The sequence below is a fragment of the Haliotis rufescens genome, unplaced genomic scaffold (genome assembly GCF_023055435.1).
Source record: "Haliotis rufescens isolate VD_foot unplaced genomic scaffold, xgHalRufe1.0.p SCAF_9, whole genome shotgun sequence".
Taxonomy (NCBI): Eukaryota; Metazoa; Mollusca; class Gastropoda; order Lepetellida; family Haliotidae; genus Haliotis; species Haliotis rufescens.
Window position 1 is genome coordinate 8,503,417 of NW_025964383.1, and position 23,691 is coordinate 8,527,107.

Consider the following 23,691-nt stretch of genomic DNA (forward strand, 5'->3'; position numbering starts at 1 on the left):
GTCAACTCGTGTCTCACGACCTGCAATGACACCAGCATTATATGTGTTCACAAAGGAGTGCTCATTGACGTTCTTGTGCATTTTCACTCTTTGATATGTAGCATGTTTGCATTGCAATGTTACAGCATTCAAAAAGGTCCTAAAAGCGGAGAGACCAGTGTATTCCAATCTGTTTATTATTTGTGTCTTCTAACACTCACTGTTTATATGTTGTGCAGTGATAACACCAACCAGTTTTAACACCACAGTCGTATATCTCACATACCAGCTGACCTTACAGTACGTCTGTGATTGTGAGTGGTGGTACTTATGTGAGGTCGAAATGTCCACATTTGAATATGGCCAGGAACAATCTGAATATAACGAACACTGGCTGTGGTTCATCGCATTGCGTAAAAGCATACTGACGTTACAAGTTGACTCTCTACATAGAGGAGTAGTATTGGTGAGTATCGTAGTTGTAGCAGGAGAAGTCGTAGCTCTAGACATTAACTAGTAGCGATTTTTGTTGTTGTAGTATTACTAGTAGTTCTTGTTGTTGATTGCCATTGTGTGAAGTATATGTTGTCGTTGTTGTAATAACATGTTGTTGTAGTCGCCGAAGTAAAAGAAGTAGTTGTAGTTGTAATTATTGTAGTAGTACTAATTTGGATTTCGCCGCATTAGGAATCCAGACGGTCTACATGTATATGAAAGTGTAACATTAATTAATGAGTAACATTACTACCAAAAATGGTCTCTCCATTTGAATATACATTAAAATCACAAATGCCACAGTTTACATGAAAGAATGAATGAAGTGTCACACATAAAAGTACATGACTTACATACATCATAATAACATGTGTATATCTTTATGAAAGGCCAATATAGGTCGACACTTTACACATTCATGTAAATTCATTTAAATAACTATAACATGCACAGTAAGTGTAAGAAAATAGAAATTTGGTAAAATTAACTTGGTTGCACAACGTTTAAAAAACGTTTCGCCGTGCATATATTTTAACACATTTTAACACATTTTGCCTTAGTCGGCGATAGCTCCGGCATTTTGCATTAATATTATGATTTTGCATCTGTTTATTTTTGACAAGAGCAGGATTATTAAATATACTGGGTAATTCATTGAGGAGAATGTTATTATAAAATGGACATTGTAGAAAAAAATGCTTTTCGCCTTCGACATAATTAATACAGAATGTTCCATTTTTTTCTGTCAAAGGAGTAGGTGATTTCTGTACCTGCCCGTTTCTATTTCTAGTTTAAGAGAACCACAGCGAAAAAAAGGCTAAATACTACGCTAGTAACGTGCTCATAAAATTGATTTAAAAAGCTTATATGTACTGAGCTTTGGCTGTGACTGACCACGTTGAAACCAGTTGTTATAATCCACTCCGTTCAGGTGCATAGTTATTTGGATTAAAATCCACCCAGGTTGAGGGCTTATCAAGGGAGTAAAGAATCGAGTTCAGTTCAAATCTCTCACTTTCCCAAGATTTACCTTTCGTTTTAGACCAGGAATGGGTTTTCGAAATAAGTCAGATGTCCTTCCAAGTGTACACCAAAGTCATTCGAGACTCATTATAAACCTTTTACTGAGGGTTTAACAAACCCATATCACCTGGGACAGCCGTGGTGAGAAGCATTTTTTACAAACACCAAGGAATGTTCTACATGCTCTGTGTTAGGGAAGAGAATTTAAGGGTGTCAAATTCTGTATTACGAGGATCACAAGGTTCCGGAGTATATACTTACTCCTTCACCAGGTGAATAAGCTCCATGAAACTGAGAACTCGTAGATATACCTGTATGAAACAACAAAAAATGTAAAAGATGGAAACATACAAAGGGAAGACAACAGTCAATTCCAATGTTAAGTTTTCACCTTTGTCATCTTAGTACTTTTGTTGATAATTAATTTTATTATACATGTATAAAATAAAATTCATTTATAGCTTTGCAGCAAACATAGCTATTTGCTGTTCCATCATTCAGTATCAAGTCTGCGGTCAAAGGGAGGTAATTATGTAAGTTGCGCAATCGCAATTCTGCGAGCATGCCAGTTTTCATAGTTTCGGCCTTTCCGAACCAACAGCCGATCAAGCAACACGTTTCAAATTGAGAGAGAACTATACACAGTAAAAAAAGTGTTGCACCCCCTATACTTTTTCATGGAGGGGTGTTTTGAAAGGGTGTAAAGATAACCGAATTAATATTATAACCAGGATTTCGTGTATACCAACAAACCAGTGTATTGTCTATACAATGAACTTAAATGGGGTATTCCATGACCTTATGGCATGTAATAATCTCATGCTGAACTTTTACGAAAAATGAACGAACAACGAAGACGCATTAAGTATGGTGACATCTCAATAATTTTTAGTGACCAAATTCATCCAATAGGGTAAGAATGTCATATGGAGATTTTACGAACACAGTAAGTCAATATCGAGAACTTCCACCAAGCACTTGGATCACAGCTTGAAGTCTTCGTCTCATACTCCTCACCAGACGTTGGAATCGCTCCATGGGCAGCTGCTGCCACTCCTCGTGTAATGCTGCTTCCAATTCACGCAAGTTCTGTGGAGGAGGGTCCCGACGATAAATCAGGCGTCCCAAAATGTCCCATACATGTTCCAGAGGATTCAGATCTGGACTCATTGCTGGCCATGGAATCTGCGTCAGAGCATTGTTGTGGATAACCTGGGTCACAGCTCGTGAACGATGTGGTCTGGCATTGTCATCCATGAATATCGGTCTGGTGGCCAGTGGATGATTGTCAAAATGGGGCACCACAACTGGATTCAGCACCTCTTGGATGTAGCGCTCCCCTGTCAAGTTGCCTCGTATGGTCACTAAATCAAGCTTACAATCAAATGAGAAGCATCCCCAGACCATAACAGATCCACCTCCATATGGTACATTTGGCATGATGTTTCTTGCAGTATAAGCTGTTCCAGGACGCCTCCATACTCTCACTCTGCCATCCACAACATGCAGAAGGAACCTGCTTTCGTCCGACCAGTGGACTCTTCTCCAGGAGCTCAAGTTCCAGTTCTGTCTCAGTCTACACCAGGCTAGACGTAGTCGTTTGTGGTTGTCTGTGAGTTTAGGTCGCTTGATAACCCTTCTGGACTTCAACCCTGCAGCTTTAAGACGATTTCTCACGGTCTGGGTACTGAACTGTTGACGAGGAAGCCAAAGACGTTTCAAGGTTGTGCTTGTAGCAAATGGATGACGCCTTACCACCCTCAACAACGCTCTGTCATCTCTAACTGTGGTCTTACGTGGTCTGCCAGAGGGTCTGCGATTCCTTACATCATTAGTTTGTGCGTGTTTTCTGACCAAACGGCTTATTGTTGAGTAGTGATGTCCGGTTCTTCTGCCAATCTCCTTGAACGAAAGACCTGCTCCATGAAGGCCAATAATCTGCCACTTGACTGCTTCTGACAATCGTCTACCCGGCATTGTGGGTTACAATAAACTGGGCTGTCAGAGAACATCTTTTATAGGCGATGTTGAGCTTAAGAAGATACTGCAATCTGCAAATGTCATGCACCATGCAATTCACGTGCTGATTGCTACGTTTTGGTGATCATCTTCCCTCCGAAAACATTACACATTTAACATCAGATCCCCAAGGAATACCTACCATTAAAACCAGAGTCGGGCGTTTTAAATGTTGTGATGTATCAAACGTATTAATGTGGGGGTGCAACACTTTTTTTACTGTGTATATTTAGAAGATTCTAGCATGCCGCGCAAGACTAAAAGGGGTGGTAGTCCAGTAACAGTTCGTTCCAAGACTTTGAAGACTAGGGGAGCGGGTGGGAAGAGGCGACGTATGGAGGAACGGGAAGACCTAACGGCAAAACAAAGCAAACAGTCTGAGGACATTAGGCCTATCGTCGGGCCGTCAGACAGCATGGCGCCAACGGCGGGAAACCCCAGCGGGGCTCCTGGACCAAGTACGTCTGACAGTGGGACCATTAGACACGGGGAGCACATTCCTACAATTGACTTGTTTCATAGTAATGTAGACATGGTAGGCATAAACACTACAGCACACGTCACACAGGGTAAAAGACCTAATATATCTGCACCCACTATGCATTCTCAGATTCTGGTTACACACGCTTCTGAATTAGGTCAACCTGTCGGCAGTATTCAACCATTGGGGAGTATTCAGCCTATCACACATGATGGGGTAGAACCCATAACAATGGCACAAGACACGCTAGGAATAACCGTACAGCAGTGTGTCAAAGATAGGATTTGGAGGCATGAATTTGTTGAATTGTGCATTTTACTGAAGGGATCTGGACCCACACCTCTAGGAATTAATGATCAAGGAGCCGTTCAGGTTATCAAACGAGGATTACAGAGTATTGATTCAATCTCAGCCTGGACAGATGCTTTTCTAATTTTTGCAAGCATATATCTGGAGAAGTTTTTCACAAAATACCAGCAGTTGCTCAAGTACATCAGCATAATTCGTATGGCAGCATCACGATTTAAGGGATTGGGGTGGAAAGCATATGACCGTCAGTTTCGCCTACGTATGGAGAAGTTTCCGCTCACTAACTGGGGTGAAATAAACACTGAGCTCTGGCTTATGTTCGTCATGCCGTCAACTATGCCAACACCAACACCAACATATTCAACAACAACCAGCACTTCATTTGCAAGGCGACCCAATTACAACAGACCACCATGTTTCGACTACAATGATGGAAATTGTAAGAGAACCCAGTGCAAGTATATGCATTCATGTATCAATTGTGGAAAATCTCACCCTGCCAAGTTGTGCAAAATACCTGCAGAACCTCAGAGTCAGAACCAGGGTGACCGGCAGCAAAAAGCCTACAGGAGGTAATTTTGCCAGAATTAGGGCCAACTCCCATCAATTTGCAACCTCTCACTGAATTATTAGCAAGCTACCCAGATGTAAAAGCCCGAAAAGAACTTCTTGATGGATTCACCTTTGGTTACACGCTACAGTATACAGGACCCAGACAGTCTGCCTATTGTCAAAATTTGCGCTCTTGTTATGACTATCCTGAGATCATGCAAGATAAGCTACAGAAAGAAATCACATTGGGTCGGATAGCTGGGCCTTTTAATTTTCCACCTATATCGAACCTAAAAATTTCCCCTATAGGCTTAGTACCCAAAAAGGAATCAGGTGACTTCAGAATGATTCAACATTTATCTCACCCTCAGGGTGCATCAGTTAATGATTTCATCAATGACAATTTGTCATCAGTTTCATACAGCTCATTTGACAATGCCGTCAACATGGTCCAAGTGTTAGGACCTAGAGCTCTCCTAGCTAAGGCAGACATTAGGAAGTTGTCGAATGAAAAACGTTCCACGCATGCGCAGTTCGTTATTTACGGAAGAAGCGAGAGGATTTGTTGGCCGCCATTTTTCTACCGAACGCTGTCTGCAGTTCAGTATTTTCATACACAGACAACACACGGGGGGTGCAAGGGTGGTTTGTCCCCCCTTGTCGAAATATTAAAGTAAAGGGAGTAGTGCTCTTTACCGGGCGCACTTTTTCGGGTGTTTGATTGTAAAGATGTGTAAGTTTCCCTAAGACCGAAAACGGGTGTTGGATCGTGAAGCGAGAGTCACCAGAGCGTGAGGCACGGTAACGGTATAACGAGACAGCGGTGGCGCTATAGCGCGGTAATTGAGCGGATGGAAGAGCTCGGGCTGCGCCCGGTAAACTGCATTGTTGCCAAAGTAAAAATGGAGGGGCGGGTAAAGGGGGGTTACACACCCCTTTTTCAAATAAATCTCACGACGGTAAGTTCATTCTGTTACTTGAACAATATATTTTGTTGGGCGGACAACACAGCGGGGTTCAAGGCAGGTACAACCCCACCTTTATGACATTTTTAAAGAAAAATACGGGGGGTAAAGGGGGAGGATCCCCCTTTTTTAAATAAATCGCAATATGGTATAACTTCATTCATGAAAGCATGTGAATTTTCATAGGAAAATGATCATCGATAGATACTTTCTCATTCAAACAAATCATTTGAAACGTTGAATTCGTTTTGACTGTCATATAGATTCTAGGACCTAAGTCTGTGGATCCATCTAGACCTAGTTCGATTTATTTTTCTGCTTCTTTTTCATCTTTTTCTTAAACGATCATTTTGCTTCCTAAGTTTAATAAATGTAAACACGGCCGGTGAACTTAGAAACTGATCAATTGAACAACTGAAATATTTCTTTTCTGGTAATGTTTTGAACAAAATAATTGTCATACATTCCCGCATTCGTCCCATACCTATGCAAAGATGTCTTCACTGTACTCCAAGTCGACTCTGTTTTATTTGTACAAGCCACAGTTTATGAATTTACAAGTTATGAGCGAAGTTGCTTTCGTAGTAACGAGTCCCTATAAGGAAAGTCACATGATCAGACACGTGACGTCTTACGTCATTTATGTCCCGCCCACAAACAACAAGAAGTTGACAGTACAATAATTCGGCTTCCCTTTCTATCGTAAAACTCTCGACCCCCACAGGGGCGGAGTTTTAGACCATACTTTTCACGTCGAGCTCATGTTTTGGGGTCCTTTTGGCTAAAAAATGCCTCCTAACGGATTTCGGCACGCTTGCGCGTGCGCGCTTATATATAAGCGAAGCTTCGGCAGCTTCCGTACTAAAACTGCCGAAGGCAGCGGTTGCCTTACGGAAACCCCCGAAGTGGGGACCCAAATACTGCAGTTGACCCATGTAATATATATAATGCGACTGTTTCAAAATACGACACAGAAACCATAATTGAAACACTCTTTGAAGATCAATGTACACAATGTTCAAAACATTAATCGTGTCACCTAGACAGACACACGTACACGATACAGTTAATGTCACAGGGGTACAGAAAATGTCAGTATCGGTTGTGCCCACCACGTGCATCAATTACCGCTTGACACCGACGACCCATAGATGCAATCAAGTCGTTAATAACACGCTGTTGGATGTGCTGCCATTCATGCTGAAGTGCATCAAGAAGCGCCGGTGTCACGAAATATATTCGCCCCCAGAATAAAATCTCCCCCCGGTGAATTTATACCGGTACAGTTCCGCCCCTCTCGAAATAAACTCTCCCCCCACCCTAAGACATAAAATCTCCCCCCCCCCCCCCCCCCCCCCCCGAATATTTCCTCCCCCTGTCGTTTTATAAATACTTCCATTTGGCTTGTGTTGGGTCCGACTTGGCCCGGACTGTCAAAATCCACACAGATGTTTCATCTAATGTGTTTATATCTATAGACAAGCCAAACACTTCTGATAGAGACGATGTTGAAAATGTGGAGTGAAAAGGGCTTCACTTTGAGCACTGTGCTTTCTTTAACTACCGCAATATGGGACAATAAAGTGGTATATAGGTAGATATAATACTAGTCGTTAGATATAAAGAATGTTTAGTATCTTTAGAAGTTCTAGGACAGTTATTAACACGTGTCATGTCAGCCCTATGACATTCGCGATTGTCCACTTCCAGAAAACATCATGTGTTGGTTTAACATGAATTAGTAAATGTTAATTAGGGATGCCCAACACGTTAATTACGCTAAATGGTCCGGCCAGGCCCGTGTGCGAAATACTCTACAGTCGGAAAGCGCACGTTAAATCTTCTATATCAGTCAGTCAGTCAGACGTTAATTAATTAAAGACGAGTAGTGAAAACACTGTCATTTCCTGCCCAGGATATCACACCCCTACACGCTAAGGTCGGTGAGAAACATTCTCATCAAAGAAAACACACAGTCAAGACACTGACTTTTCTACGAGGACTCACGGAATATTTTCTCCCCCAAACTATTTATATAGACTTGTCATGCAGTTCAACAATTGTAATTGTCTAAAACTGCTTTTGCTACGTGGTGTCTTTGTGGTATATTTTGATGGAGAATATATATCAGCTTCTGAACAACTTTTACTTGCGTGCATGGCTGTTGGCATGTATAAATTTAAGTGAGTCAGTTTCGGGTTCAGTGGATTTCTTGTTTTTGTAAGCAAAAGCAGTATTTAGGCATTTCACTGGATCCTAAACTTAAAACGGTACTAACTAGAGGTATTAAAATTAAAATGCCAATTAAGGGAATGTAAGTGGTACAAAAGTGTTCTCCTATTTGTAGATTCTCAAGGGTTAGCTACCAATCAAACCCTAGAATATTTTCTCCCCCCCGATTATTTATACAGACTTGTCATGCAGTTCAATAATTTTAGGTGTATTAAATGCTTATGCTATGCAGTGTCTGTGTGGTATTTTGTGATATACCTAAATACTAGATAAGGAAATGTATGTGGTAAGAATGTGTTCAGCTGTGTGTAGATTCCCGTCGTCTAGCTACAAATCCTGTGATGTATTAATGGTTGAAGAATTTTGAACTGAACTGTCCGAAAGTTCATATCTAACATTTTGGAATTGAATACAGTGATAAAGTCTTATATCAATATGTGGACTCATAAATATTAGTTTTATGTTTTAACGGAGATATGATATTTTCTTAATTTGCGTAATAGTGTAATTTGCATGCTTTACCATTCATTGTACCATTCTAAACCATGTGAATATTGTATGTCAGTCAATCGGGTGAGAAAACAGCCCAATCCTCGCTCTATAACGGACTATGTCAATCATTTTGCTAGTTGAAATTACCCCTGATACTTTATGAATACTTTATGACAGTTTATGTAGTAAAAATCAAACCGCTTTGCAATTTCTTTTTCAAAGGAAATAAGGCCTTATTCTGTAAAATTACCACTGGCTCGGGTAGAACTGCTGGGCTAACCACGTGGTTCAGTATAATCGAGCACTGTTCAACTTTTTTTTAGCCGAGCGGTCCAAACCACGCCAATGGAAATACTACATCATAAATGAACTGTTTCGATTGGCGCGGTTTTACCAACCGCTAGCCCCTAGCGGTTTTCAGTTGGTTTAACCGCGCCAAACTGCGCACAATGGAAACTAAGTCGCCGAACTTTTAAGCATAGTTTTTGTATAGCATTTCAACCGCCTCCCTAAACGTGCCCCAAACCGCGTGGCAAACCACGCACATAGAAACTCAGCCTGAAGGGCGGCGGCTTTTACATAAGCCAGTCAAGCTTGTTTGTCAATCCCCATTCATATATTTATATATAAAAATCTGTTGAAACAAAATACATTGAAAAGCCTGGTTTGTTTGCATTAAAATCAAAACAAAGGAATCTGTAATTAAAATGTGTAAGGTGTAAAAAGCTGTAAAAAAGGTAATCCAAACATATGCGATATTACCGTGTTTAAAGAATTTATATCAGTCATATATTTCTAATTTAGATCACCCGTATGTTACCCAGGTAAAGCATGCATATCGGGGAACATTGTAATGTTGGTACAGTTTATCGTGTTTTCGTGCTTTAGCATTACACATTGGCTTTTCATATTCCTCAAGGTTTTAATGTTTATTTGTTTATGTACTGTTTTATTAATTTTTTTCTCTCCTTCATTTTTTCTGGGTTATATATTTATCTAAATATACATTTAGTTACTTGTATGTGTGGGGTATTTAACAGAAACCTGGTTGCACCATGATATTCTAGCCACTGATACCATTTTCAAATCGTAGCCTGTATTAAGGAATATATTTTAGAACTTAAATCAGAGTATAACGGACAGCCTGAGCTGGAGGCGCGCGTGGATATGTTGACAGTTTTTACGTAGTTTGCGAGGATTAAAAAGATTTCTGAATTCAGTTCAACTGTAACCGTACATGTGTTTGTTCCATTTCATTCAAATTTGTTTGGTATGATATATGTCTTTTAATTATTTTAGGATGGAAGGTACAGTTACCAAATAAAATATGCTGAAATATCAATTCATTATAACCATATTTCATAATCTATTTTTATAAAAGTACCCTCCTTACAATAATGATATCTATTTGAAGAATATAGTACTTACAGACATTGCAACAAAGCGAATAATCAGGGGGGAGACTTTATACTGAGGGGGCCGCGAAATATATCCGCCCGGGGGAGATTTTATTTCAGAGCAGATTCTCCGGGGGAGAATCTGTACCGGTATAAAATCTCCGGGGGAAGAATTTGTACGGGGGAGAGTTTATACCGGGACACCGGAAGTGTTTGGGGCGGTGGATTCCCTCTGCGAACGCGTCGATCCAACTCGTCCCACAGATGCTTAATCGGGGACAAATCTGGTGACCGGACTGGCCAAGGTAATGTCTGGACGTTGTTGTGGTGTAAGACTCCGAAGCCTGTGAGGTTGGAGATCGGGTCTGAAGATCCGTCAGTGTATATGTGACACCAATTTGGCCAATTTTCGTGTATGTATGCATGTGTGGTGGTTTTAGCTATGTTTGGGTCGGTTTGTTTATTTATTTGGTTTGCTAGCGTTGTGTCTATTTTGGGTATTTTGAGTTTAGGGGTGAAGATATTTGATTTTTTGCAGTTTTGTTTTAGATTTTGAGTTTGGTGTTCATTGAGGTAGTTAGTTATTCTTTGGGGTATTGGGGTGAGTAAGGGGTGTTTGCGAGCTAGAGCTTGGTTTCTTGGGCTAATGTTTTGGTTAATTAAGTTTTGGATGAGAGGGTTTGTTTGGGACGCGTCCAAGAAATTAAGACTTAGATGTTCCCTGCGTAGATTTAGTGGCATTTCTCCTGTAAGGGCCTGAAGTGAGGTGTAGGAGGTGCCATGTTGGGTGCGTGTAATTAGTTTAAGGGCTTGGTATTGTATTGAGTCAAGTTTTTTAGATAGAGAGTTGTTTTGGGTATTGTATATGGCGCAGCCATAGTCTAGTTTTCATCTAATTAGTGCTGCATAGAGTGAGAGGAGGGTATCTTTGGAGGGTCCCAAGTTAGAGCCGGTGAGACATCTTAGTGTGTTAAGGTCTTTGCTGCATCTAGCTTTTAGGTTTTGGAAGTGAGCCTCCCAGGTGAGGTGTTGATCGAAAATGAGTCCTAAGAATTGGGTTTGTTTTTGGAATTTGATTGTTTGGTTGTTTAGCTGTCCAGAGGATTGGGAAGGCAGGTTTCATGGGGCTCCGTCATCCGCGAATTTTGAATTGTTTAGTTTAGGGGCCCTCGAATAGATCGTATCATTATATTGAAGAGGGTTGGGCTGAGGATGCTGCCCTGGGGAGTGCCATTTTCTAGGGGACAATGATCCGATAGCGTATGGTCTATACCCACGGTTATTTTGCGATTGTTTAGAAAATCTTGGATGAAGTTTATTATTTGGCCTTTTAGTCCTATTTTTTTTAGTTTTTAAATTAACCCGTGGTGCCATACCATATCGAAAGCTTTAGAGAAGTCGAGGAATATGCCTATGGTGTATGGCTTGTTTAGCTGTCCTGTTTTTATATCCTGTTCTAGTCGGGCGAGGTTATCGAGAGTTGATCGGCCAGGAGTGAAGCCGCTTTGGTCGGGGTTTATGATGTTGTTTTGGTCTAGGTAGTGCTGTAGCCTATTTTTAGACATAAGTTCCATTATTTTGCATTTGAGATTTGAGGTTAGGGAGATGGGCCTATATGAGTTAGCCTGATCTGCTGGTTTATTTGGTTTAGGTATTGGGATTACTAGAGCTTCCTTCCATGAGCATGGGACCTGTCCGTTTAGGTAGACTAGGTTGTATAGTTTAAGTAAAGTTTGGAGTGGGGGCGTAACCTTCACCCCGACATTTGTAGACACGTGCGCGCCCATCAGCACGTGTGAGTAGGAAACGGGACTCGTCAGTAAACAGTTCATTTCTCCACCTTGCACGTGCCCATCTAACCCTCTGTTGGCACCAAAGCAGACGGTCCGTCAGATGACGTGGGGTCAATACATGACGTCGAACAGGTCTTCGTGCAAAAAGTTCAGCCTCCCTCAGTCTGTTGCGTACCGTTTGATCTGATATTCTGCGTACCCCAGGGATCTGTGTGGTTGTAGACGTGGCTGTGGTAGTGCGGTTTCGGATGTGTCGCAGCCGGATGTATCGATCTTGTGCTTGGGTTGTCACCCTTGGTCTTCCTGACCTTGGTCTGTCGTCAACTCTGTTGGTGGTGTTGTATCGGGTCCACAGTGCGGAGATTGTCTGTCTGGATACTCCAAAGTGCCTGGCCACTTCTTGCTGAGTTGCTCCAGCTTGTAATCTCCCAATGGCGTTGTTCCGTAGAGCTGCATTCAATCTTGGCATTCTGTCACCGCCTCTACTGCCGTTATAAGGACTGTATGGACAGCCGTTGATGTGGATTTTTATACCCATTCAGCAGGGGGGCCTGCATGCCTAAATGCAGGATCCTGTGCTGCACGTTTTTTAGAGGCGGTTGCGTTTGGATGAAGCTGTAAAATTGATCCCCAAACGCTACGTTTATGTGCTTTGCATGTGTTTTCGCGAATTATAGACACATCATCTTTCTGTTTGACTTATTTGGTTCTCATTCAATGTAATTATTTTAGATATTTGGCAAACAGTGGTTTTACATCTATTTCAAGTTTCTTTTTTGAAGAGTATGTATTAAATAAGACAACTTTCTTTATGGGACTAAATATCAGTCTACCACAACAGATAAATCTCATATCTTTGACAAACCATCTCTACTCCACTGTCTAACAACTGGGGTATCTAAGAAACGGGGTATAGCCACCACTAACCCGTTAAAACTTCAGCAGCTAGTTTCCGAAATCCATCAGCTATGCCATACAATTTGCAGAGGGGGGCATTTTCTTTCAGTTTATGGTATTTTCCTCCATCTGCCTGTTTTAATTGGTAAATTGTGATTGGATGTTCTGAACTTAAGTAAAGTTTCCATCTATATTTATTAAATAGTTTCAACAATTTTTACATTCCATACATAGATCCTTTGGAATAGTTATCTCGTGCAGATATCCAGGATTGCAACTGGGTAAAATTTAGTTTATCTTTAACCGTATCTTTAAGATAGTCTTGACTTTGAAAATTTTGTGAAATGCATATGTAACTAAGGCCGAGTGCGTCAAACAATCGTTTCATGCATGTGATTACGTTCCAGTGACCTTGTGTATTTAAAATTTTGCAGTTCAATTTTTAAAGTGGTAAAGTTTCTTTTGGTCGTCAGTTTACATTGCTTTAGTGGCTTCTTCGGAAAACGTTTTCTACGTACTAGTATATTTAATATTTCTTGGGAAGATATAAAACGTATTTATAGGATTCCATATTTCCAAAAATATATTTACCTACATTGAAACTGCTTTTGTAAATCCTTTTAGATCGGCCAAAAAACATTACATTAGTTTTAAATATTGATATTTATCCTCCATTTTTTTTCAATATTTTTGATACATAATTTGTAAATCCTTCGCATTTGACATCAGCAGTACAGCGTCATCTGCATACAATAATACAACATAGTTATAACATTTTCTATTCGTTCACAAAATAATTCATTTGGTTTTAACTCAATACCTTCATAAGAGTCCTCCATGAGTGATGTTTCAAAGTGATTCAGGAACAATGAAAACAAAAGCGGTGACACGTTTTCTCCGTACCTTACACCTGATTTACATGGGAAGATGTTCGTAAACTTTCCAATACAAGATATACGTGATTTAATATTCTGATGAATGTCAAATAACTTTAAAGCATTTGCCAGGTATGTTATATTGTCATAATTCTTGGCTAATACCTGGATGTCGTTGTACGAAGCCACTTTAGCACTGAGGTGATCGTAACTCCCATTCCTTAAAGGGCAAGTTCACACGGAAATGAACCAATTTTTCTTGTACTTTTTCCACATTAAAAGTGTTCACATAGAAGTGTCATAGACAAAAATATAAAAACATCATATTTAATTAACATATTTTTTGCATTAAAACGATTTATATTTTTCACATTTACCAAGTGTTCTATTTCCATAACAAAAACACCATGGCTTATGCCCCTTGCAATATGACGTCATTGGTGCCAATTGATAAACATTATGACGTCATCATGCTTTGTTAGAGCCGCTTCACGTGGTGTAGGTACAGTTTTGTGATTCTAGCGTCTCAGATGCCAGCCAGAATTGTGTTATGCTGAGTCACTACTGCGCCGGAGTGTGTCGTAGACCATGTTGTTTGACCGCAAACTGGTCCTTGATATCTTTTGCGTTGAGAATAGACAGGGACCCAGTTGAATTGGCACCAATTACGTCATAATCTAAGGGGGATAACTCAGGCCTATTTCGCTCGTCAAACGAAGGCCTCATAACGGCATACCATTTTAACACTATTGTGAGCTTCCTACTTTCACTGTGAAAAAAATTTAGTGTATATTTTCAAACACAGATACTAATTAATTCTAAAATTGCGTTTTGTTTAGAAAAAGAAAGAAAGTGATTTTTGCGTGTACACTTCCCCTTTAACATAGATTTACGAAAGTCGGTTGTTTTGTCCAACGGCACCCAGATCGCCAGACTTTGTCGAATGCTTTTTCGAAATCTACAAATGTACAAAGATAGGTTCTTTACCTTACTTTCAATGTTTCCGATAGACTATATAAGGTACATTTGTGACCACTGGTGCGATATCCGTTTCTAAAACCTGCTTGAGCTTCAGGTAGGCTTCGAAGCTTTGTTATTTCTAAAGCTAAGGAAAGAATCCATTAATTCACCTCTTGTTACTGTGCTCTCTTCCGCGTTTATATTCTTCAAGATATCGAGAACAGAATAAACGTCTGCCGATTCCCCGTTTATGTTTTACTGTCAGGTAAAGTTCCAGAGCATCTGGAATGGTTCATGTATAGTCTTTCAACTGTCAAATTTGCTTTCAGGCCTCGAATATCTCTGATGTTCCGTGTGCTGGGTAATATCTAATGGCCCAGTCGTCTAAGGCGCCGCGATTCGCTGTGCAGAGTTGCGTCCCTTGGGCACGCCAGAAACCTATGATTGTGGGTTCGAACCCCGGTTCGCCCCAATTATGTTTCTAGGTTTGTCAGCACCATACCCGTGCTCGTGGGTTTCACCGAAGTGGTAAACGTCTGAAACCTGCATCACTTCGGGCTTTCCTCCCACATTAAGCTGACACGCCACGATATAACCGGAATACTGTTAAAAGCGGCGTTAAACCCAACTCACTCACTCATTCCTATGGGATGTGTTAACATAACGGAAAAAGAGACTCAGAAATACAGAAAAGAGGATCTACAGTTGGTGAGGATGTGGAACCCAATAGTCCATGTAGGAGTTTATTTGGTTCAAACCCATTGACTTTTGATTGGTGCTCAGAGATATGATCCATCATTGTATTAGAGAATTCGAAGGATATTAATTCAATTTTGATACCTTCAAACAGTGGGCAGTGTTATATCACGTGGCACGTATCTTCCACAAAGGTAACACAGTTCAAACAGGTTCTCTGGTCAACTGGGGTGTTGTTGTTTCCAACAAATGTCACCACCTGTAGCAACAGGTGGAGCGAATTACCTTAACGAATGAAGAAACGTTTGGCTCTATTTTCTACTGGTTGGAAATGTTAACTGACTGGTTCCTCGGGTAGTGTTTATAGAAACACATTTCTATATACAGAATAGACTTCCTTTTATTTGCGATTTAAGTAATTTCGTCAACAGCGTATTTCTATCAATTCAATCAAATGCTTTTCTAAAGTCTATGAAGGATACATACATCGATTATTTCTATATTGGATGTTGTAATCGTTTATGTGATCGGTCGTAGACTTTTCATGTGTCGACATGTATCACTGTTGTGATGTTCTTTCTGTATTTCTGTATTTTGCGTGCTGATTAGAAGTTGAAACCTGAAACAACCCCGAATATAACTCATTGGTTTATAAAAAAAACTGTATATTGTTAGAGAGTGATACCAAATTGATTACCCCAACAAATTAAACTACCAGCAGCCAATGCCAATGGTAACACGTGAGAAAACACTCAATGGCTGGAACAGTTATCTGGAACCCTGTCACTCAACTCAATTGTCTTTTGAATTGATAAAACTGTTGACTTCCAAATTCCAACCAGCCAGCTAGATCTCTCTTCTCCAGTGACCACAGGTTTCTCAGACACTCATTTGGTGACAAATCTTTCTCTAAATGTGGACCTTTCCTTTGGAACAAACTACCACCTAGCCTTCTTTCTCAAGAAGAACTCTCAGCCTTTGCAAGTCAACTTAAAACTCACCTTTTCACCATAACGTATTCTTAAGAGACAAAGTAGAAAAAGCGGGCACTTTCATGCTTTTGAGTGTTTGTATGCATGTATGACCTAGAGGAAAATTCTTAGTTTGCATGAAAATGTTTCGCTTCGCTGGACCAAAGACGTACATCTATATACTGCTTTGGCCATTACTCCAGCATTATAATGTCAATGAGGTAATATGAGCCGTGGTGGCAAAGGTATCAGCATATGTGAAAAAAGAGCAATGTGAACCCAATATTTAACACAATGGAAACATTTATGATAATCTTGTTTTAGTTCTGGTAATATAAGCATATGAAAGCTATTAAAATGCATCATGTATCCGAAATGAAAACACTTGAAAATTTACAAATCTTTCCTCACTAAAGAAATTTTTCATCTTTCAAAACCATGTTAACTTACAAAATAGTCAGAGAATTTCAAACCTATGACAATCAGTGGAGATGAATTTGAAATACGCTGGGAGCAAGTATTTACTGGTGTATCAACTTTGGAGGTCATGCGGTCAGAGCATTCATGCCAAAGGATACTGAGCATACAGCAATGAACGGTGATCATATAGTTCAAAGGTGTAGCTTCATATGAAATATACGCTCGAAGTTAGTTGTCATCAGGAAACATACGCAAATTCGGTCTACACTAAACTATTGGCGTTCGTTTCACAGGTGTAAAATCCGTGTATGGTCAACCGACATGTTTGGGATTTTACAAGACAGCTACTGGACAATCAGACACCTAGATTTGGTCACAAGTAATGGTGTTCTGGAGTTAATTGTCCTTTTGGTATTATGCTTTATCAGTTCTTTGAATGCTTACATTAAATATGCATGCTTATCCCTGAACAATATATGTGACACAATTGATTCTGAGCCACATAGAGAAAAGGAGGACCATTTCACTTTAAGCGATGTAGTCTTTTATTGTTACAGAAGAAAATTTCATGATAAGTTAAATGTTGGTACATGAGGCAGAGGTTCGAACAACCATTCTGACGTGAGAAGATAAGTCAACTTCACTTCACACCTCTGCCGCTATCTACCCTCGTGCTACACTGTCTGCGTCTCCAGTTATACTCTACTCACCAAGGGCATGTGTCCGATCCTCAGAGAGAAAAGACTACAATCATTCTTAGCATAGTTCAGTGTAGAAATATCTCAAGTAGTGTATAAACTATTTGACCATTGTCAACGGGCAGTGTAGTTATGTTTTTCCGAGCAAACATGGTCATCGTACAACAAGCTGTCAATGTCGAAACGACTTGACCATGTTGAGAGAACAGTGTAGTTTGCTGCTGCTCATTAAAAAAGGTAACTAACCTCTCACTGCCCATTGTCCATGTATCAGATGAGGGATGGCTTGTGGTGTCCCTAGGTGTAGTTACTCACCCATATTGCTTGACAATACACAACATGACACTGTAATTTTCTAAATATATGTCAGCCATCCCCTACTTTCCATGCAACACTGAATAGTGTTACATACTCCCTTTTCTTTTCTTTTTTTTCAGAAATATTATTTAAAATGTCTACAAAAGGCGCACATATAGCAGCATTACTGATGGTCGTCTTAGTAATGGACATAAACATTGAATGAAACATAGTGATATACAGAGTATACAACAATACATGAATAGTCCGACTGCGATACATGTATCAGACATAAAAATTAGCATTGGTGTAGAACAATATAGTTCATAAACATATTATGTTGACTGTCCACTATAACACTAATAGTATAGTGTGACACAGGTAATAATATATCCATGTTCAAATGTCAAAGGCATGTTCACACATCCACAGTCGTGTCCTCTGGTAAAAACGTATGTCCCTTTACGCGTCGCATGGTTAATCACCATGTAGCCACAAGGGGGCACTGAAGTCATCAGAAGGTCTGGTGCGTGAATGACATTCCTCCCAGTTATAGTCACTTCGCACTGTTTGTATGAGTTCAAGTTTACTTTCTCAAAGATCTGGTCCAGTGACTTCACACATTGGCGAACATCATGGTCCTGGCTTTCATGGGGAAATGGACCGGTCCAACATCAGGTAAAATCGTCGGATGGCCTACCTCCGACTTTCAGTGTCTGCTCCGTCAGTGGAGTTCAGCATGAAGGGTGCAGAGGGTACTCTTCCTCTGCAGGCGGGATCTTCGCCCTCGGTTTCAACCGACACCATCTCGAACTCAGGTGCGACCAAGGCACTTCTCCCACCACATTCTCTTTTGGCAGTCCAGGGTTTACTTTCTTCACATACAACAATACACTAACGATTATTAATAACACTATTTCCACTACCAACAACATATATTTCCAGTTAGAGTTCGTTTCTGGCTTTTTCTATTTCATCTAAATCCAACAACTGATTTACCAAATTATCAACTGAATTATTTTCAATACTTTTCAATTTCTTCATAACAGAGAGATAAGGTTTATTCCATGAAAGACTTTGCTGAATGGTTTCCAAAGCAGCACACTTGAAATGTTGTAACGTCAAGAACGTGTCATCTATTTGATACTTATTTTCATGATGGTGGTAAGGTAACAGAGTGAGATATTTAGTTTAACTACACCTGATGGTGGCAAGATTGTTATTACGGACGATCACACTCCTTTGTCTAAAATAACGCTGGGAAAGCAAGTTTCTGATCAGTCGTCACAATCCATTGACCACAGGATACATATTCAGCCATGCACCTCTGTTCTACACACTTGACTGATTTGTGTTTCATATTTCGTGAATAGGGCTATCACACAACTGTTAAAAAGGTTGACTGCATTTCACAGTGCCCTGTCATCGGCCTTGTACATTCTGATAATTCAGTTGTGGCTGAAGGGACTTACTTCGTGTGCTCAGCATTAACTGCTACAGTATCCGTTTCTAGTTTATATTGAGCTACCATATTACCTAGTCCATTTTCCTTGATTTCATTTATCATCATTGGCATTGGCAACTAATGTGCTTTATATATTTCAAATCCGCTATCTGCATCTGATAATAGAATTGGAGTTATCATAAAAGTACCACCAACCAGTGTCTGGATTACCTGATAACTTGAAACGAGCTGGTAAGTGAATTTCAATTTCTCTTTATAATCATCTCGTATTACTTGGTGTTATGGTGCTTGGCGACAGATGTCCCAATGATAACATATTCAGTTGTAGTTGTAAGTGTTCCAAATAAGATGTCATAGTTTGCAACATATCCCTTATTTCTTCAATAACCAGTTCAAGATGAAATCATATTGTTCCAATTTGGTAATTCTACTCTCTATAACTCTCGTGACATTTTCTCATCAATGATATGCAGACCATCAACTAGCTCATTAATAGCATGTCTATGCTCTAAAATCTGAACGCGAGATGTATTCAGTACAGAAAGACCTGAAGTTACTACATGTGCTATATCTTCTTGGTTCTTTGCTTATTTGCTAATATACTATTCAAAAAAAGAAACGCATAAGGCAGAAATCTGAAGAGACAAAGGTTTAATTCAAACGTGTGTAACTATTCAACAAACATACTCAGGAGCATCAAATTTGACGTGCACATGACAGAACCACGTGTGTATACGATAATAATGATCACCATAGGCTAAACAGTCATGATTTTGTTCAGCGTCCACATAAGTGTCAGTACCTGTTATGTCCACCACGTGCACGAATAACAGTTCGGACCCGCCTCGTCATGGACTGGATCAGACGCTGTATAACTAGTTGAGGAATTCTCCTCCACTCCTGCTGAAGAAATGTAGCTAACTCCTGAAGAGTTTGAGGTTGACGTACACGCTGACGTAGACTCCGATCAAGTTCATCCCAAAGATGTTCTATGGGGTTGAGATCCGGGGAACGAGATGGCCAGGGGAGCACAGGAATGTTGTTATTTGCCAGATACTCCATGGTGACACGAGCTGTATGTGGCCTGGCGTTGTCTTGCTGGAATAACTCACGTCGGACGTCAATGACTGGGAGAAGGTGTTGCTGAAGAATATTGTCCCTATAGCGCACAGCCGTCAGGTTTCCTTGGACATGGATAAGATTAGTACGGTTGGTGTAGGATATCGCCGCCCACATCATGACACTTCCTCCACCGAATCTGCCCACTTGACGTACACAGTTAGGAGCATAACGTTCATGGACCCGTCTGTAAACTCTGTTTCGTCCATCCCGTCTCTGTAGAAGAAACCTAGATTCATCGCTGAACCATATGGGCCTCCAGTTTCGTAAGTTCCAGGCCGACATGTAATTTACTAGCGGAGACGTTGGACGCGATGCTGACGTCGTAACACGTTCCCGAAGTAGGGTCTCCGGGCTCTCAGTCCAACCTCTCTCAGTCTGTTCCGTACTGTTTGCCCCGATATCCTTCCACCCTGGCCGCTGTGCTCTCAGCTGTAACAGTACGATCACGCAAATGGAGGGCCCGGATGTAGCTATCCTGAGCTGCTTTGGTGACTCGAGGTCTTCCGGTGCGTTGACGGTCGTTTGTGGTACCCGTAAGGTTGTAGCGTGTTGCGAGTCGAGAAATCGTACTCTGGCTTACATTTCGACGTCTTGCAACTGAAGATTGCGACTCACCAGCCCCTAGTCTTCCAATCGCGATATTGCGAGTCGCAGCGTCTAGACGTGGCATGTTGATTCCGTCGGGAAACTATTCAAAACTGATTTCACATTTCGAATGCGACATGTCATTTTATAGACAGATGCAGCATGCAACTCATGGCCCAATTTGCACGTGCAAAATGAGTTTGGTTTCGTGTTATGCTGCTGCTCGTGTTTTCAGAAATTTGTAAAACATCTTATCAAACACAACATTTTGCGTTTTGGTGTTTTTTTTAAAATACAGATTTGCATAGAAGTCTCCAATACACAGATTTATAACATATTTTATCGATTCAGTTGACATATTCTTTGATCAGAGGAACTTTTTAAATTCAGAAACACCTATGCGTTTCTTTTTTTGGAATAGTATATTTCGCTTAATGAAGTCAGCATCAGAAACAGTACTGAAAAGAAAACTCAGAGCCTTCCCCAAAAACGCTAAAATGGATCTTTTGTGTTTGGATTGCTATTTCCAGTATTCTGCGAAATTGTCTCTAAGTATTTCACTTGGTTTTTTTTAAACCTGTTATGTCATCCTCTAATTTGAGAAACATGCTCATCATTCCATCATCAACTGCGGAATGGAATTTACTTATTATCAACCTATCACTAGAGATACTTCTGCTAGGTTGTTTGTATATTTGTTCATGAAATCCTGACATTGTTTCAAATCTATCACAAAAGTATCTTGCCATCGAAACCTCGTAGTGGAACTTCATTTAATTTCCAGAAAATAATGTTTTCCTGTACTATTACACCACTGGCAATGCCAAGGACAAGCGATTTAACTGTTCATTGGTTTGTGTTGGGGAACTGGTTTCACTGTCCTCGTGGTCACTACATTGTCCCTTGCTCTGATTCGTTTAGTTAGTTCCATAAGTGGAATATTATCTTCTTACTACGAATCTGATCTCTCCCGGCGACATCTATTGGCTACGTTTTTTAAGGGATCACTGCATCTCTATAGGACTCACTTGGGGGACAACGTAAAGTGTCTTTTTCAAAACCTTACCAGTATTGTCATTTGGAATTTCCTAATTGTCAATTTGTGCAAACCTCATATGTTCCGCATTGGCTTTTATGGGTTTGCCATATAACCGGTTCTTAATAACTAATGCCCCTGTGAAATCTGATCAATCACATGGTAGCTTGCTCTTTCTTTGGTTGAACTTGAAATAAACGTGATCACCAATGTTCCTCTAAAGGGGTGTAGTATTTCTGTCAGCATACTTAGCCTGTCTTCGTTAGTCTTTTTCATGTTTCGATGAACCAACAGTGAACCGCAACAGGGAAATATCTCGTCGAACAATAAGTGTGCTGTATTTGAAAATATACTAGCCACATAAAGAAACTGTGCACGGAGAAAATATATTCTGGATTGAAATACAACACAGCAAGAACAAAATGATGCAGACGCTGTAGCAGCGGAATGGTCGGACCATAAGAAAATGTCAACGGGACTTGAACAACATCTGTTACGATGACGTCAGAAGATCAAAATGGAGTAGTAGGGGGTCAAACGACAAAGTTACAAAGTCAATAACGGGTATGACCACCCGGTGCGTGAATCACAGCAGTGCATCGGCGACGCATGGAGTCCACTAAATGTGCATGGAAGGCCTGGGGAATGGCCTGCCATATCCTCCTCAAATCCTGTGCCAAGTCACGGACTTTATCTGGAGGATGTGGAAGACGACGCAGACGGCGCCCCATTTCATCCCACACATGCTCTGTTGGGGAGAGATCTGGAGAATTTGCAGGCCATGGCAGTAACATGACATTGTTATGGTGAAGGAAATCCATTGCGACCCAAGCCGTGTGAGGACGAGCGTTGTCCTGTTAAAATGTCAATCCCGGTCCATGACGTTGCAGGAAAGGAATGACCACAGGCCTCAGAATCTGATCTCTGAAGCCAACACCGGTGAGATTGCCCTGAACAACCACCAAAGGGGTTCGGTGCCGTGCTGTTATCCCACCCCGAATCATCACAGAGCCACCTCCAAAACGATTCCTCTCCACAATACAGTTGCGTGCAAACGCCGGTAAACACGTTGGCGCCCGTCACTGTGGGAAATGTTGAACCTCGATTCATCTGTAAAGACAACATTTCTCCACCATATTCGAGGTTGGCGAACATGATTTCGACACCATCTTAGACGGTTGATGCGATGACGGTGTGTCAGGATGGGACGTATGGCAGGACGTCGTGGTCGAATCCCGTACTGACGTAAACGATTCCTGACAGTGTTGGGATGGATACGGCGCAGTCCAGGAATTGTCTGGGACGTCGTTATTGCCGTTTGGAACCTGTGTCGGAGATGTGTAACTCGAATCCATCTGTCCTGTCTTGGCGTCGTTACTCGGGGACGTCCTGAACGTGGGTGGTCGGCAACGTCATTTGTGTTCTGATAACGCCTCACCAATGCCGATATCGTGTTACGATGGCATTGGAAATGTGTTGCCACCTGTTGTTGCCTCATTCCCGCTCGGATCATTCCAATGGCTTCATGACGCTGTGCAGCTGTCAATCATGGCATGATTTGCTTGTGTCTGCGCCTGAGAAGTTTTGAATTTTTGAATGACCACAGATCATGCTTTCCAAAGTGACAGCGAATTTGAGTTGCATATGCTGTGTACAGCTGCACAGGATGCACGTGCAGTAACACATTGCACGTCCATAGGCCCCCATAAATGACGTCATATCGCATGGCACGTGCATGAGCGTTTGAATGTCTCCAATAATTGCTGTGTTCAAACCTATATTTCATATATGGACGGTGTGCCCTCATATCTATATTTTCTCCGTGCACAGTTTCTTTATGTGGCTAGTATATTTGTCCGGGACTGCAAAGGCCATCCAGTAAAATGATCCACAAAACTGAACTACTGAAACATACTGAACCGCAAAAGAAAC

The 23,691-nt window shown here is 40.9% G+C and overlaps 1 protein-coding gene across 1 annotated transcript in view; it reads left to right on the forward strand.

The window, feature by feature from the left end:
• Positions 1-224: 224 nt before the first annotated feature.
• Positions 225-23,691, forward strand: part of LOC124148568 (probable caffeine synthase 4) — a 35,435-nt gene continuing 11,968 nt past the window's right edge. Inside the window, exon 1 of the mRNA XM_046519715.2 lies at positions 225-445. The gene's annotated coding sequence lies outside the window, so the exon portion shown is untranslated. The remainder of the gene's footprint in view (positions 446-23,691) is intronic.